Raw genomic sequence first — 14,287 nt, forward strand, 5'->3', positions numbered from 1 at the left:
GCGGTTTCTCTCGTAGATTCACAAGTATCAGCTACGTTAGGACAATAGGACGGGTACAGGAGCATGTGGACAGTAGCCCAAATTTCTATCTTACTTTTTTTTCTTCTCATGAGCGTTAAAATCAGCCAAACCATCTTCGCCCAATGTGCTTGCTGCTACTGCCAGAAGATAGGGAGACATACTGATAGAAATAGGCGTTTCTACTCATCTTCCCGATCTCATGTGCAAAGAAGGGTTATCTAGTGAAAATTAATATATGGTTTTCCTCAAAAAATTCTGCCAAACCAAAATAGAAGGTGTTTATCTTTTCCTTTTTCACTATTTAACGCCCAAATTTTCTTGGAGTGGCTAATTTGTGTAGGCAGATAATAGGTATGATAGCAGTATGCAAGTGATATAAAAAGTGGCAATTTTAATGTCGCAGTAACCGAACAACTGCACTGACCAAAAACAATACAAAAGGCACTTCACAAAATTTGTTTTACTTGTATGTTGAGATCTTTTTTTTATAATGTAGATTTTCTTTAAATTAATGAAACTCGCTTGTCTCTCTGGAAAATGCAATGGTGTACATCTCTAGTCTAGTGGAGACAGCACTACTTGAACCAAAAACTAACTATTCATGTTCCTATGCAACATTATATTGTCGCACTGGGTAGTGCACATGGGGTTTTAACCTTGGAAGTCCGGTGCACAGTCTAGAGAATTGGAGCAGATGCTGCCCATAGCAGAGGAGCATTTTCCTTTCTCAGCAGAGACCTCTTTTTTTTCACTCTGAAATCCTCCAACCATCACACACTAGGTCCAAATCCTTTTTTACACAGGGAGAAAATAAAAGGCCTTGGTATGCAAAAGGTAATTATTCATTCATGTTTGTGTGCTAGAGAACTCAAAAGTTCAGATTTGTGATTTCAGATGCAAGCAGCTCGCCAATCAAAGAAAAATGAGTGAAATTGGTTTTTGAAAAATATGAAAACAGTTTCTTGGAAATGAGAAACTTTTATTTTAAATTAATGGAATGATTATTTTTTCAAATTCAAATACGTTTTTAACAGATTTCAAATCAGTTTAAAGTGAGAGAGCTTGATCCGTTGAAGAAAAACATGAACTGACATGTTTCTTTTTTTTTTCAGGACGTGAAGTGAGAGAGATTGCTGGTCATACTCCAAGAAAATAATAATTCATTGTTCAACCCAATAGTCCAATTTCTTACAGATAATAGGGAATGGACAGGGATGCAACAGTAATGGAGATCGAATCCAGGCAAGAATATTCAGAGCACCCAGTTGACAGTGATGTCATTCTTGAACACGTAACGAGTGCGCTTGTGCTGGACCATCCGGAGGCTGTGGCCGTCTTGGCCACGCTCGATCTCTACGCCGGCAAGCACGGCAAACTGCCTGCCCATTTCATCATCAGCGATGAGCTTGGCCACGCAAAACCTGTTGTCACCCATGTTGATGATGAGCCTGAAAAGCAGAGGATACCAATTCTTCTCGCCAGGCAGGGTGGCATTGTCCCAGACGTACTGCCATGTGGGTGCAGCTTGGCCATCCATGGCGGAGAGGTCCACGGCGCATAGGTGGTGGCGTTTTCCGCCGGCCGTGAAGCCCAGCCACTCAAGAACCTCGAAGCAGGAGCGGGGGCACTCGCCGGGGTCGGGCGAGAACCGAGCCTGGGCGACAGATTGGTCAGGGTGCCTCTGCATGACGTAGAGGCTGTCCTGGTCGCTGCCCGGGTGGGCGACGGAGAAGCTCGCGGGGCTCGTGCCTTTGGCCTGGGAGAGGCCGGGCAGCGTGAGGTAGAGGGACTTGTCGGCGTCCAACATGGCGGTGTTGCCGGCCTTGTTGGAGTGGACAATCCGACCCTCGCCGGCGCCGCTGCGGTGCGTGAAGAGCTCGAACCATTCCAGGCCAGGGGACAGGACGCCGGTGGGGGACGGGTCGTAGCTCGCGATCGGGTCAGGCAGCCGCCGCAAGGTCTTGTGTTTCTTCTTCTTCTTCTTCTCGTCGTTCGCTGCCGACTCTTCAGCTTCTTCCATTGACGGGTAGAAAAGATGATTGGCCGCGTCGATGCGGCGCAGCGAGTAGACGCCGTCGGCTGACTTCTGCACCAGCAGATTCACGAAACGCCGGAAGTGCAGCGCACACGGACCACCATAGGCGCTCCCCGCTGACTGCTCCTTGTGTTGGAAATATGAGCAAATGATTTAATCCGAATACACAGAAGATAAATCATGACAGCAATAGCAGAGATTAAACTAATCATGCGAACTAGCATAGTAGATGAACAGATCATGTCTAGGGCACATACTAGAAACATGAGTTCTACTACGATCTCGAACATGAAGGATAGAATCACATACGGTGCAGCGGGAGCAGCACCGCCGGCGTTGACGTTGTCGCCCATGTCGTCGAGGATGAGGTTGCCGAGGTCGAGGAAGAAGTCATCGTTGGCGAAGTCGTCGCTGCCGGCAGTCGCGCGAGTGCGCTCCCCAAAAACCTGATTGCCCCTCTCCCGTACAGGATCACGAGAGGCGAGGTTCCGGAGGCCTGCTGTCCCTTCTCCCGGTGCACGCCGAAAGGAGGGATGGAAAAGACTTTGGCGGCGCAATGATCTGGAACGGTTGTGCGAAACCATACGAAGCCGCGGCGGCTAGGGTAGACGTCTGCCTGACTATATAGTGCGGGCCGGGTAGGTCGTGGGAGTAAACCCCACGTCCGAGTCGTCACGAACGTGCATAGTCATCGACTCGGCTCAATCCCGCAACCCGCGGCGTGTCGTGACGAGGCGAGGCGTGGCGTGGCGTGACGAGGCGAGCGATGAGGAGGAGCGTACGTGTAGGTCTCCTCTTCTCGATGCTCATACAAGTGGTAGAAGAGTTCACCTTATAAAGAGGTGCAAGTCTCTCTCAACTTCCTTGGTGGGACTAAATTCTAGTCTCACTCACTCCACTCACATGTGTGCATGAATGTGCCAAGAGAATTTCAGAATTTTAGTTGGGCTTTGGGCCAAAGGCCTACTAACAAAATTCCAACAATCCCCCACAAAGTCTCATTGGCACATCTCATCATTTAGTTCCAAAACATTGTTTATATACCGGTGCTTAGTGGAGACTGTGAAGTTGAACTTTCACTTAGAGTTTTATGCTACACTAGATCACAACTTGAATAGTGGACTATGCCTTGAACTACAAGTTTTCTGCGAGACTAGTTTCACACAAATTCTTGACCGATACTGGGCTGCCGCAAGGCTTTCCCGCGGGTGGAGCGTATACGTCATACTACAGGGCCTTTCATGAATTTATTAGATAACACCCAATTCTCACAGACTGCGACGTTAATAGTCAAATTCATATAGGTGTATTCCTCGGGAGATGTTCTGCAGGAAAACATCTCTGCTTACTCAAATAAGCCACTTGGAACACATTAAGATAAATATCAACCTGCCATGCAGATCAGGAGAGTATTGCATCTTCACGGAGTGGGATAATTAAAATAGGGATACTCTCCTCTCAGCTGACCAACAGCTTGTCTCCGATCACATAGAGTGGGTTACCACTATGGACAACTCATGCGGTGGGTCTCAAACCCATCTCCATCGATGCATTATCTATCACATTACGTGATAGACCCTTTGTGAAGGGATTTGCCAAGTTTTTCGACGTTTGGATATAATCCAACGTAATAACTCCGGAGTTCCTCAATTTTCTGACAGATTTTAGTCTCCTCTTCACATGCCTTGAGGACTTCATATTGTCCTTAGAACTGTTTATCTTGACGATCACAGTTTGATTATCACAGTTCATCAGGATAGGGGGTATTAGTTTTTCAACCATAGGTAAGTCCATCAAGAGCTCACGAAGCCACTCTGCTTCAACAGTGGCAGTGTCTAATGTTGTGAGTTCTGCTTCCATAGTTGACTTCGTTAACATGGTCTGCTTGCAAGACTTCCAGGAAACAGCGCCACCACCAGGTGTAAAAACATAACCAGTTGTGGCCTTAATCTCATCAGCATCAGATATCCAGTTTGAGTGTGTAGTGAATCCCATAGCTCGCAGTGCCTTTCAAATAGCGCATAACTCTCTCAAGCGCATGCCAATGATCATCTCCCGGTTTTGACACAAACCGACTCAGCTTGCTCACAACAAAAGAGATGTCGGGCCTCGTGGCACTCGCCAAATACATAAGCGAGCCAATAATCTGAGAATACCTCAGTTGATCTCTGGCAATCCGTCGATTCTTTTGAAGCAACACACTAGCTCATATGGAGTTGGAGAAGGCGTGCAGTCGCTATATCCAAAACGACTCAAGATCTTTTCCACATAGTGAGACTGAAGCAGTGTGATCCCACCATTCTCATCTCTCAATAGCTTGATGTTTAAGATAACATCAGCTACTCCTAGATCCTTCATCTCAAAACAGCGAGATAAGAAATCCTTAACCTCCTTGATTAAATCAAGTTTGGTTCCAAAGATCAGTATGTCATCGACATACAAACAAAGAATAACTCCTTCACCCCCACCATGGCGATAGTACACGCACTTGTCACCATCGTTTACTACAAAGCCGGCAACAGTTAATGTTCTTTCGAACTTCTCATGCCACTCCTTAGGAGCTTGTTTAAGGCTATATAAAGACTTTAATAACTTCCACACCTTTCCTTCCTGACCAGGTACTACAAAACCATCTGGTTGATCCATGTAAATTTCCTCCTTCAACTCTCCATTGAGGAAAGCCGTCTTAACGTCCATTTGATGAACGAGAAGACCATGTGAGGCAGCCAGTGATAGTAGCATCCGAATTATGGTCAGTCTAGCCACGGGTGAGTAAGTATCAAAGAAGTCTTCACCTTCTTTCTGGGTATAACCCTTAGCCACAAGCCGTGCCTTGTACTTTTCAATCGTACCATCAGGTCTAAGCTTCTTCTTGAACACCCACTTACATCCTACATGTTTGCACCCATAAGGACGGTCAGTGATCTCCCAGGTTCCGTTAGCTAAGATGGAATCCATCTCGTTACGAACAGCTTCCTTCCAGTAGTCAGCATCAGGAGATGCATATGCTTCTGAAATAGTCCTGGGTGTGTCATCCACAAGGTACACAATGAAATCATCATCAAAGGACTTTGCAGTCCTCTGTCTCTTACTCCTCACAGGATTTCCATTGTTACCATCAACAGGATTCTCAACGTGTTCCATCGCAATGGTGGGTTCAAGAATTACAACGAATTCCTCACTAGATGGAGTAGGTATCTCTTGATTTGATGAACTCGACATATCCTTCATAGGAAATATGTCCTCAAAGAAAGTTGCATCATTCGACTCCATAATCGTACCAACATGCATGTCGGATACCTCAGATTTTATTATCAAAAATCTATAGCCAATGCTATGAAAAGCATAGCCCAGAAGAACACAATCCACGGTTTTTGGTCCAAGCTTGCACTTCTTGGGAATCGGTATATTGACTTTCGCCAAACAACCCCAAGTACGTAGGTAAGAGAGTTTCAATCTTTTCCTTTCCCATTCCTCAAATGGAGTCATGGTCTTATGCTTTGTGGGAACTCGGTTTAGGACATGACATGCAGTCATTAGTGCCTCCCCCACCATTCCTTGGAGAGACCCGATGTGTCTAACATGGTGTTAACCATATCAGTTAGAGTTCGGTTCTTTATTTCGGCTACCCCATTTGACTGAGGTGAGTAGGGAGGCATCCTCTCATGGATTATACCATGTTCCGCACAAAACAGATCAAATTCATTGGAAAAATACTCTCCACCGTGATCGGACCTAAGCCGTTTAATTTTTTGATCAAGTTGGTTCTTTGCCTCAGCTTTATAGTTTTTGAAGAAAGTTAAAGCCTCATCTTTTGATTTCAGAAGATACACATAACAATATCTAGTGGAGTCATCAATCAACGTCATGAAGTATCTCTTTCCACCTTTTGTCAACACGCCATTCATCTCACAAAGATCAGAATGTATAAGCTCTAGTGGCGCCAAGTCTCTTGCCTCTGCAGTCTTATGGGACTTGCGAGGTTGCTTAGCTTGCACACATACTTGGCACTTGGAGCCTTTGACAGTAGAGATTTTCGGAATTAAATTCATATTGGCTAGCCGCGTCATGCAACCAAAGTTAATGTGACAAAGTCGTGAATGCCAAATATCAGACTCATTATTGTGGCAAAAATTATTAATAACTTTAGTGCAAATATCTGACAAAGACATGCGGAACAAGCCTCCGCTCTCTTAGCCTTTTCCAACAAATTGTCCATACTTAGAAATTACAACTTTATTGGACTCGAAAACCAACTTAAGACCATCTCGACATAAACGGGAACCGCTAACGAGATTTTTATTGATGGACGGCACAAGATGAACGTTCTTCAGACGCACGGTCTTCCCCGAAGTAAACTTCAGATCGACTGTACCGACACCTCCAGTGATGGCATGTGACCCGTTCCCCATCAGCACGGGAGAAGTCCCTGTGACCTGGTAAGAAGAAAACATAGAGGCGTCAGCACAAACATGTACATTGGCACCGGTGTCAATTAACCAATCAGGAGATTGAAATACTGAAAGGATGGTAGGAAGAATACCGTACCCAGATTCCTTCATATTAGTATCACCGATGACAACATTAGCGGACTTGCCGCTCTTCTCATGTTCACGCTCCTCAAAGCGGTTAGGACACTTCGAAGCCCAGTGATTAGGATCACCGCAGACATGGCAAAGTCCCTTCCCCTTCTTGTGAGAATTCTTCTTGAAGTTGGTAGAATGTGACGGCTTGTTCTTTGTATCAAACTTGCCTTTGCCCTGAGTTTTGTTCTTGTTGTTTTTGAACTTGTTGGGCTAGAAGTTCTTCTTATGTACCATGTGGGCACCAGAACCTCCCTCAGCAACTCAAGCACGTGTGTCCTTTGCTCTCGCTGCTACCTCTTGAGCACTGCGTGGTTTTCCCTTGAAGAGGAAAGGGTGATGCAGTAAAGTAGCCTAAGTATTTCCCTCAGTTTTTGAGAACCAAGGTATCAATCCAGTAGGAGGCCACGCTGAAGTCCCACGCACCTACACAAACAAATAAGAACCTTGCAACCAACGCGATAAAGGGGTTGTCAATCCCTTCACGGCCACTTGCAAAAGTGAGATCTGATAGAGATGATAAGATAATATTTTTGGTATTTTTATGATAAAGACTAAAAGTAAAGAAAGCAAAGTAAACGACAAAAGAAATAGCTTGTTGACGGGATATTAATATGATAGAAAATAGACCCGGGGGCCATAGGTTTCACTAGTGGCTTCTCTCAAGATAGCATAAGTATTACGGTGGGTAAACGAATTACTGTCGAGCAATTGATAGAATTGAGCATAGTTATGAGAATATCTAGGTATGGTCATGTATATAGGCATCACGTCCGTGACAAGTAGACCGGCTCCTGCCTGCATCTACTACTATTACTCCACACATCAACTGCTATCCAACATGCATCTAGAGTATTAAGTTTATAGGAACAGAGTAATGCTTTAAGCAAGATGACATGATGTAGAGGGATAAACTCATGAAATATGATAAAAACCCCATCTTTTTTATCCTCGATGGCAACAATACAATACGTGTCGTTTCCCCTACTGTTATTGGGATCGAGCACCGCAAGATTGAACCCAAAGCTAAGCACTTCTCCCATTGCAAGAAAGATCAATCTAGTAGGCCAAACCAAACTGGTAATTCAAAGAGACTTGCAAAGATAACCAATCATACATAAAAGAATTCAGAGGAGATTCAAATATTGTTCATAGATAATCTTGATCATAAACCCACAATTCATCGGATCTCGACAAACACACCGCAAAAGAAGAGTTACATCAAATAGATCTCCAAGAGAATCGAGGAGAACTTTGTATTGAGATCCAAAGAGAGAGAAGAAGCCATCTAGTTAATAACTATGGACCCGAAGGTCTGAGGTAAACTACTCACACATCATCGGAGAGGCTATGGTGTTGATGTAGAAGCCCTCCGTGATCAATGCCCCTTCCGGCGGAGCGCCGGAAAAGGCCCCAAGATGGGACCTCACGGGTACAGAAGGTTGCGGCGGTGGAAATAGGGTTTTGGCTCTGTCTCTGATGGTTTGGGGGTACGTAGGTATATATAGGAGGAAGAAGTAGGTCGGTGGAGCCACGAGGGGCCCACAAGGGTGGAGGGCGCGCCCCCTAACTCGTGGCTTCCTCGTTGGTTGCTTGACGTCCACTCCAAGTCCTCTGGATCACGTTTGTTCCGAAAATCACGTTCTCGAATGTTTCATTCCGTTTGGACTCCGTTTGATATCCTTTTCCTTCGAAACACTGAAATAGGAAAACAAACAGCAATTCGGGCTGGGCCTCCGGTTAATAGGTTAGTCTCAAAAATAATATAAAAGTGTATAATAAAGCCCATTAAACATCCAAAACAGAATATAATATAGCATGGAACAATAAAAAATTATAGATACGTTGGAGATGTATCAAGCATCCCCAAGCTTAATTCCTGCTCGTCCTCGAGTAGGTAAATGATAAAAACAGAATTTTTGATGTGGCATGCTACTTAGCATAATTTTCAATGTAATTCTCTTATTTGTGGTATGAATATCCAGATCCGAAAGATTCAAGATAAAAGTTTAATATTGGCATAAAAATATTAATACTTCAAGCATACTAACTAAGCAATTATGTCTTCTCAAAATAACATGGCCAAAGAAAGTTCATCCCTACAAAATCATATAGTTTGGTCATGCTCCATTTTCGTCACACAAGAATGCTCTCATCATGCACAACCTCGATGAAAAGCCAAGCAATAGTTTCATACTTTAGTAATCTCAAACTTTTTTCAACTTTCATGCAATATATGAGCGTGAGCCATGGACATAGCACTATGGGTGGAATAGAATATAATGATGGAGGTTGTGAGGAGAAGACAAAAAAGGAGAAAGTCTCATATTGACGAGGATAATCAACGGGCTATGGAGATGCCCATCAATTGACAGTGATGATCAGAACTCAGGGGTGACGATGGAATGCATGACCGGCAGCGACAACGGCGCAACTGGAAGATCGCAGCAGGGATTGCAAAAAGTCTCTCTTCATGAAATCCTCACAGGACACGCCTGAAGATGCCACCTCAACACAGGCTCAACTAGCCGGGGGTCGTACAGTACTTAGCCCGGGAACACTAGGGTAAGGGTTAAGGAAGGGTCTGGAAGGTGTGCCCAAGAAAAAGGAGAGGAAGAGATCAGGGAAGATAGCTGCCTCCAAACAAGCCAGAGCACATAGCAGCCAGACGATGGATTCTGAAGAGCGTGTACCCATGAAAGGTGCGGCCATGTTCCATCTCACGGGCGAGCTGATGCTACCGCCGAAACCGCTGGAGGCACCATCAGGGGATCTCAGGAGACTGCACGACCATGTGCTGTCGACTGAGAAAAGCCTACTAGCCTCGAAGGATCCAGGATATCCAACATACGCGGCTCGTGTGCCTGAGGGGAAGTGCTACGTCGACACACGGCCCGCGGAGGTGTTCTTCCTGCGGTTGGACCATATCTTTGAGATGTTTCTGACAAGGCGGCTAGATTTTACAATCGTCTGCCTTTTTGCGCTACATATGAGCTCCGTCATGAAGAGAGAAGAAGTCTCGCAAATCTATGTGGCGGATCCGTACTACATGCACGAGTCTTTCTTGAGTCTCGGCGACTTTGAGCGTGAAACTGCTAGGGACTACCTCCAAAACTTCATGGTACAGAATAAGGACCAGGAAATTGTCCTCCTGCCTTATCATCCAAAGTAAGTCAGTTCTGGACAACCCTTTCGTACATTTCAATCATTCCTTCTCGCTCATATGGAGAATAATTTGAGGTGTCTTTTCCCCGCAGCAACAGGCGTGCCGTCCTTATCGTTCTTTACCCGCGAGTCTCCCACGCCGTGTATTTTGACCCTTCCAGAGACTACGAGAAAAAGGACTACACCCACATAATGAATATTCTAGATGATGCTCTCCAAGGCTTCAGCATTAGAGGTGGCCACATGCAGACCAGGAAACAAAGGAACAAGAAGATGGGTTTCGCGCATAAAACTAACTTCTGCTGCATCCATGTCCCAAAACCAAGCAAGAAGGATGGATTCTACATCGTCCATCTCATGATTGAGTTCAGCACAGATCACCAAAAGCTTCGCATGACAAGCAGAAATGATGATCATATCCACAAGTGGCTAGAATCTCATGGAGAAGCGGATTATAAACTTAGAGATGACTTCTTTCGCATCCAAAGGGACATTGCGACGATCATCATGAAAGAAGTCGTCGATGAGAAGGGATGTTCCACCACGGCCCTATATCGCGAGCTGACGTCCGAACTCGCATAGGCATGCAACGTCTAGACCTCACGCCGTTCAAGAAGCTAGGGTCCATCCTCGATGATACGGAAGGATGGAACTTCTAGTGATTTACGATGCCGATGATGATGATATGTGTCGGTTGAACTTGTATACTTTCTGTAGCGATGAAACTTTGTGATGTCCACGGTCCCTGCCGAACTTGCGTAACGCTACTTTGTTAGTTTGCGTACGATGACCTGCGTACCTCTAGTTAATTAGTTTGCGTACTGTATGTTGCATCTAGTTGCTAACCCTTTCTTTTTTGTGTTGCTCTAGTATATTTTGTTGCATATGATTGTACATCCTCTTGATGAAGATGCATCTCTAACAGGTACCTAGTTTCTTGATGGCGAAGTGCTATGTCGTGTACGAAGGGAAGGTTCCGGGAGTGTATGACGAGTGGCATGAGTGTCAGGCGCAAGTGCAGGGGGTCTCGGGCGCCAGCCATAAAGGCTTCAAAAAGCAGACAAGAAGCACAAGCTAGTTACTTGAGGTTCAGGCGAGCGCGAGAGAGGACTCATGACCGCCGCCTCATGTACTGCATAGTTCCACTATCACTCATAGTGATAGCACTTCTCGCGCATATCATTGTTTAGATGGATGACGTTGTAGTTGCAAGTATTCGAGACCTGCATGTATCGCTATTTTCGAGATGATGACGAGATACCACTTTGTGTTGGATGATGATTATGATGAGACTATTTGTATGTATATGCTATGATTACATTTGTGGTCTCGCAGCCATTTGTATGTGTATGATGATGACATTTGTATGTGCTAAAGATTCTTGTATAAAGCCTGTTCAAATACAAAACAAATATGCAGGAAAAAAATCAAAAACTACTAAAATTAGCAGTAGCGAGTGGAGGAAAGTTTGCAGCAGCGTGACAATAGCAGTAGCGTGTACGGTCAAAGCGCGCTAGAGCTATTAGCAGTAGCGAGCTTCCGCGCAGCATGTTGCTGCTACACTTGTATAGCAGTAGCGCGGGCGCGCACGCGCTGCTGCTATGGGTTAGCTGTAGCGCCTTATTAGTAGCGCCGGTCCCCGCGCTACTGATATACCTAGAACCCGCGCTGCTGCTAGGCTTTTCCCTAGTAGTGTAATGTCACCTAGATACTCCAATGTCACCTCAAGTATCCGTGGGTATGATTATACGATATGCATCACACAATCTCAGATTCATCTATTCAAACCAACACAAAGTACTTCAAAGAGTGCCCCAAAGTTTCTACCGGAGAGTCAAGACGAAAACGTGTGCCAACCCCTATGCATAAGTTCACGAGGTCACGGAATCCGCAAGTTGATCACCAAAACATCCATCAAGTAGATCACGTGATATCCCATTGTCACCACAGATAAGCACATGCAAGACATACATCAAGTGTTCTCAAATCCTTAAAGACTCAATCCGATAAGATAACTTCAAAGGGAAAACTCAATCCATTACAAGAGAGTAGAGGGGGATGAACATCATAAGATCCAACTATAATAGCAAAGCTCGCGATACATCAAGATCGTACCACCTCAAGAACACGAGAGAGAGAGATCAAACACATAGCTACTGGTACATACGCTCAGCCTCGAGGGTGAACTACTCCCTCCTCGTCATGGAGAGCGCCGGGATGATGAAGATGGCTACCGGAGAGGGATTGCCCCCTCCGGCAGGGTGCCGGAACGGGTCTAGATTGGTTTCCGGTGGCTATAGAGGCTTGCGGCGGCGGAGCTCCCGATCTAGGTTATGTTCTGGAGGTTTCTGTATATATAAGAGGTTTTGGCGTCGAGAACAAGTCAGGGGGATCTCCGGGCTGTCCACGAGGTAGGGAGGCGCGCCCAGGGGGGTGGGCGCACCCCCCACCCTCGTGGGCAGCCCGGGACTCTTCTGTCCCATCTCTTTTGCTCCATGGCCTTCTTCCGGTCCAAAAATAAGTTCCGTGAAGTTTCAGGTCAATTGGACTCCGTTTGGTTTTCCTTTTCTGCGATACTCAAAAACAAGGAAAAAACAGAAACTGGCACTGGGCTCTAGGTTAATAGGTTAGTCCCAAAAATCATATAAAATAGCATCTAAATACATATAAAACATCCTAGATGGATAATATAATAGCATGGAACAATAAAAAATTATAGATACGTTGGAGACGTATCAAGCATCCCCAAGCTTAATTCATGCTCGTCCTCGAGTAGGTAAATGATAAAAACAGAATTTTTGATGTGGAATGCTACCTAACATATTTATCAATGTAATCTTCTTTATTGTGGCAAGAATATTCAGATCCATAAGATTCAAGACAAAAGTTTAATATTGACATAAAAATAATAATACTTCAAGCATACTAACCAAGCAATTATGTCTTCTCAAAATAACATAGCCAAAGAAAGCTCATCCCTACAAAATCATATAGTTTGGCCATGCTTCATTTTCGTCACACAAAATGCTCCCATTATGCACAACCCCGATGACAAGCCAAGCAATTGTTTCATACTTTAGTATTCTCAAACTTTTTTCAACTTTCACGCAATACAGAGCGTGAGCCATGGACATAGCACTATGGGTGGAATAGAATATAATGATGGGGGTTATGTGGAGAAGACAAAAAAGGAGAAAGTCTCACATTGACGCGGCTAATCAACGAGCTAGGGAGATGCCCATCGATTGATGTTAATGCAAGGAGTAGGGATTGCCATGCAACGGATGCACTAGAGCTATAAATGCATGAAAGCTCAACAAAAGAAACTAAGTCAGTGTGCATCCAACTTGCTTGCTCACGAAGACCTAGGGCATTTGAGGAAGCCCATTGTTGGAATATACAAGCCAAGTTCTATAATGAAAAATTCCCACTGGTATATAAAAGTAACAAAACAAGAGACTCTCTATCATAAAGATCATGGTGCTACTTTGAAGCACAAGTGTGGAAAAAAAAGATAGTAGCATTGCCCCTTCTTTATTTTCTTTTCTCTTTTTTTGGGCCTTTCCTTTTTTATTTGGCCTTTCTCTTTTTTTTTATTTGGGACAATGCTCTATGAATGATGATCATCACACTTCTATTTATTTACAACTCAATGATTACAACTCGATACTAGAACAAAGTATGACTCTATATGAATGCCTCCGGCGGTGTACCGGGATGGGCAATGAATCAAGAGTGACATGTATGAAATAATATGCATGGTGGCTTTGCCACAAATACGATGTCAACTACATGATCATGCAAGGCAATATGACAATGATGAAACGTGTCATGATAAACGGAACGATGGAAAGTTGCATGGCAATATATCTTGGAATGGCTATGGAAATGCCTTAATAGGTAGGTATGGTGGCTGTTTTGAGGAAGATATAAGGAGGTTTATGTGTGATAGAGCGTATCGTATTACGGGGTGTGGATGCACCGGCGAAGTTTGCACCAACTCTCAAGGTGAGAAAGGGCAATGCACGGTACCGAAGAGGCTAGCAATGATGGAAGGGTGAAAGTGCGTATAATCCATGGCCTCAACATTAGTCATAAAGAACTCACATACTTATTGCAAAAATCTACAAGTCATCAAAAATCAAGCACTATGCGCATGCTCCTAGGGGGATAGATTGGTAGGAAAAGACCATCGCTCGTCCCCGACCGCCACTCATAAGGAGGACAATCAAAGAACACCTCATGTTTTAAATTTGTTACACAACGTTTACCATACGTGCATGCTATGGGACTTGCAAACTTCAACACAAGTATTTCTCAAATTCACAACTACTCAACTAGCACAACTTTAATATTTATACCTCCATATCTCAAAACAATCATCAAGTATCAAACTTTTCTTAGTATTCAACGCACTTATAAGAAAGTTTTTACTAATCTTGGATGCCTATCATATTAGGACTAATTTCACAATTTAAGCAAA

The sequence above is a fragment of the Aegilops tauschii genome, chromosome 2, assembly GCF_002575655.3.
Source record: "Aegilops tauschii subsp. strangulata cultivar AL8/78 chromosome 2, Aet v6.0, whole genome shotgun sequence".
NCBI lineage: Eukaryota > Viridiplantae > Streptophyta > Magnoliopsida > Poales > Poaceae > Aegilops > Aegilops tauschii.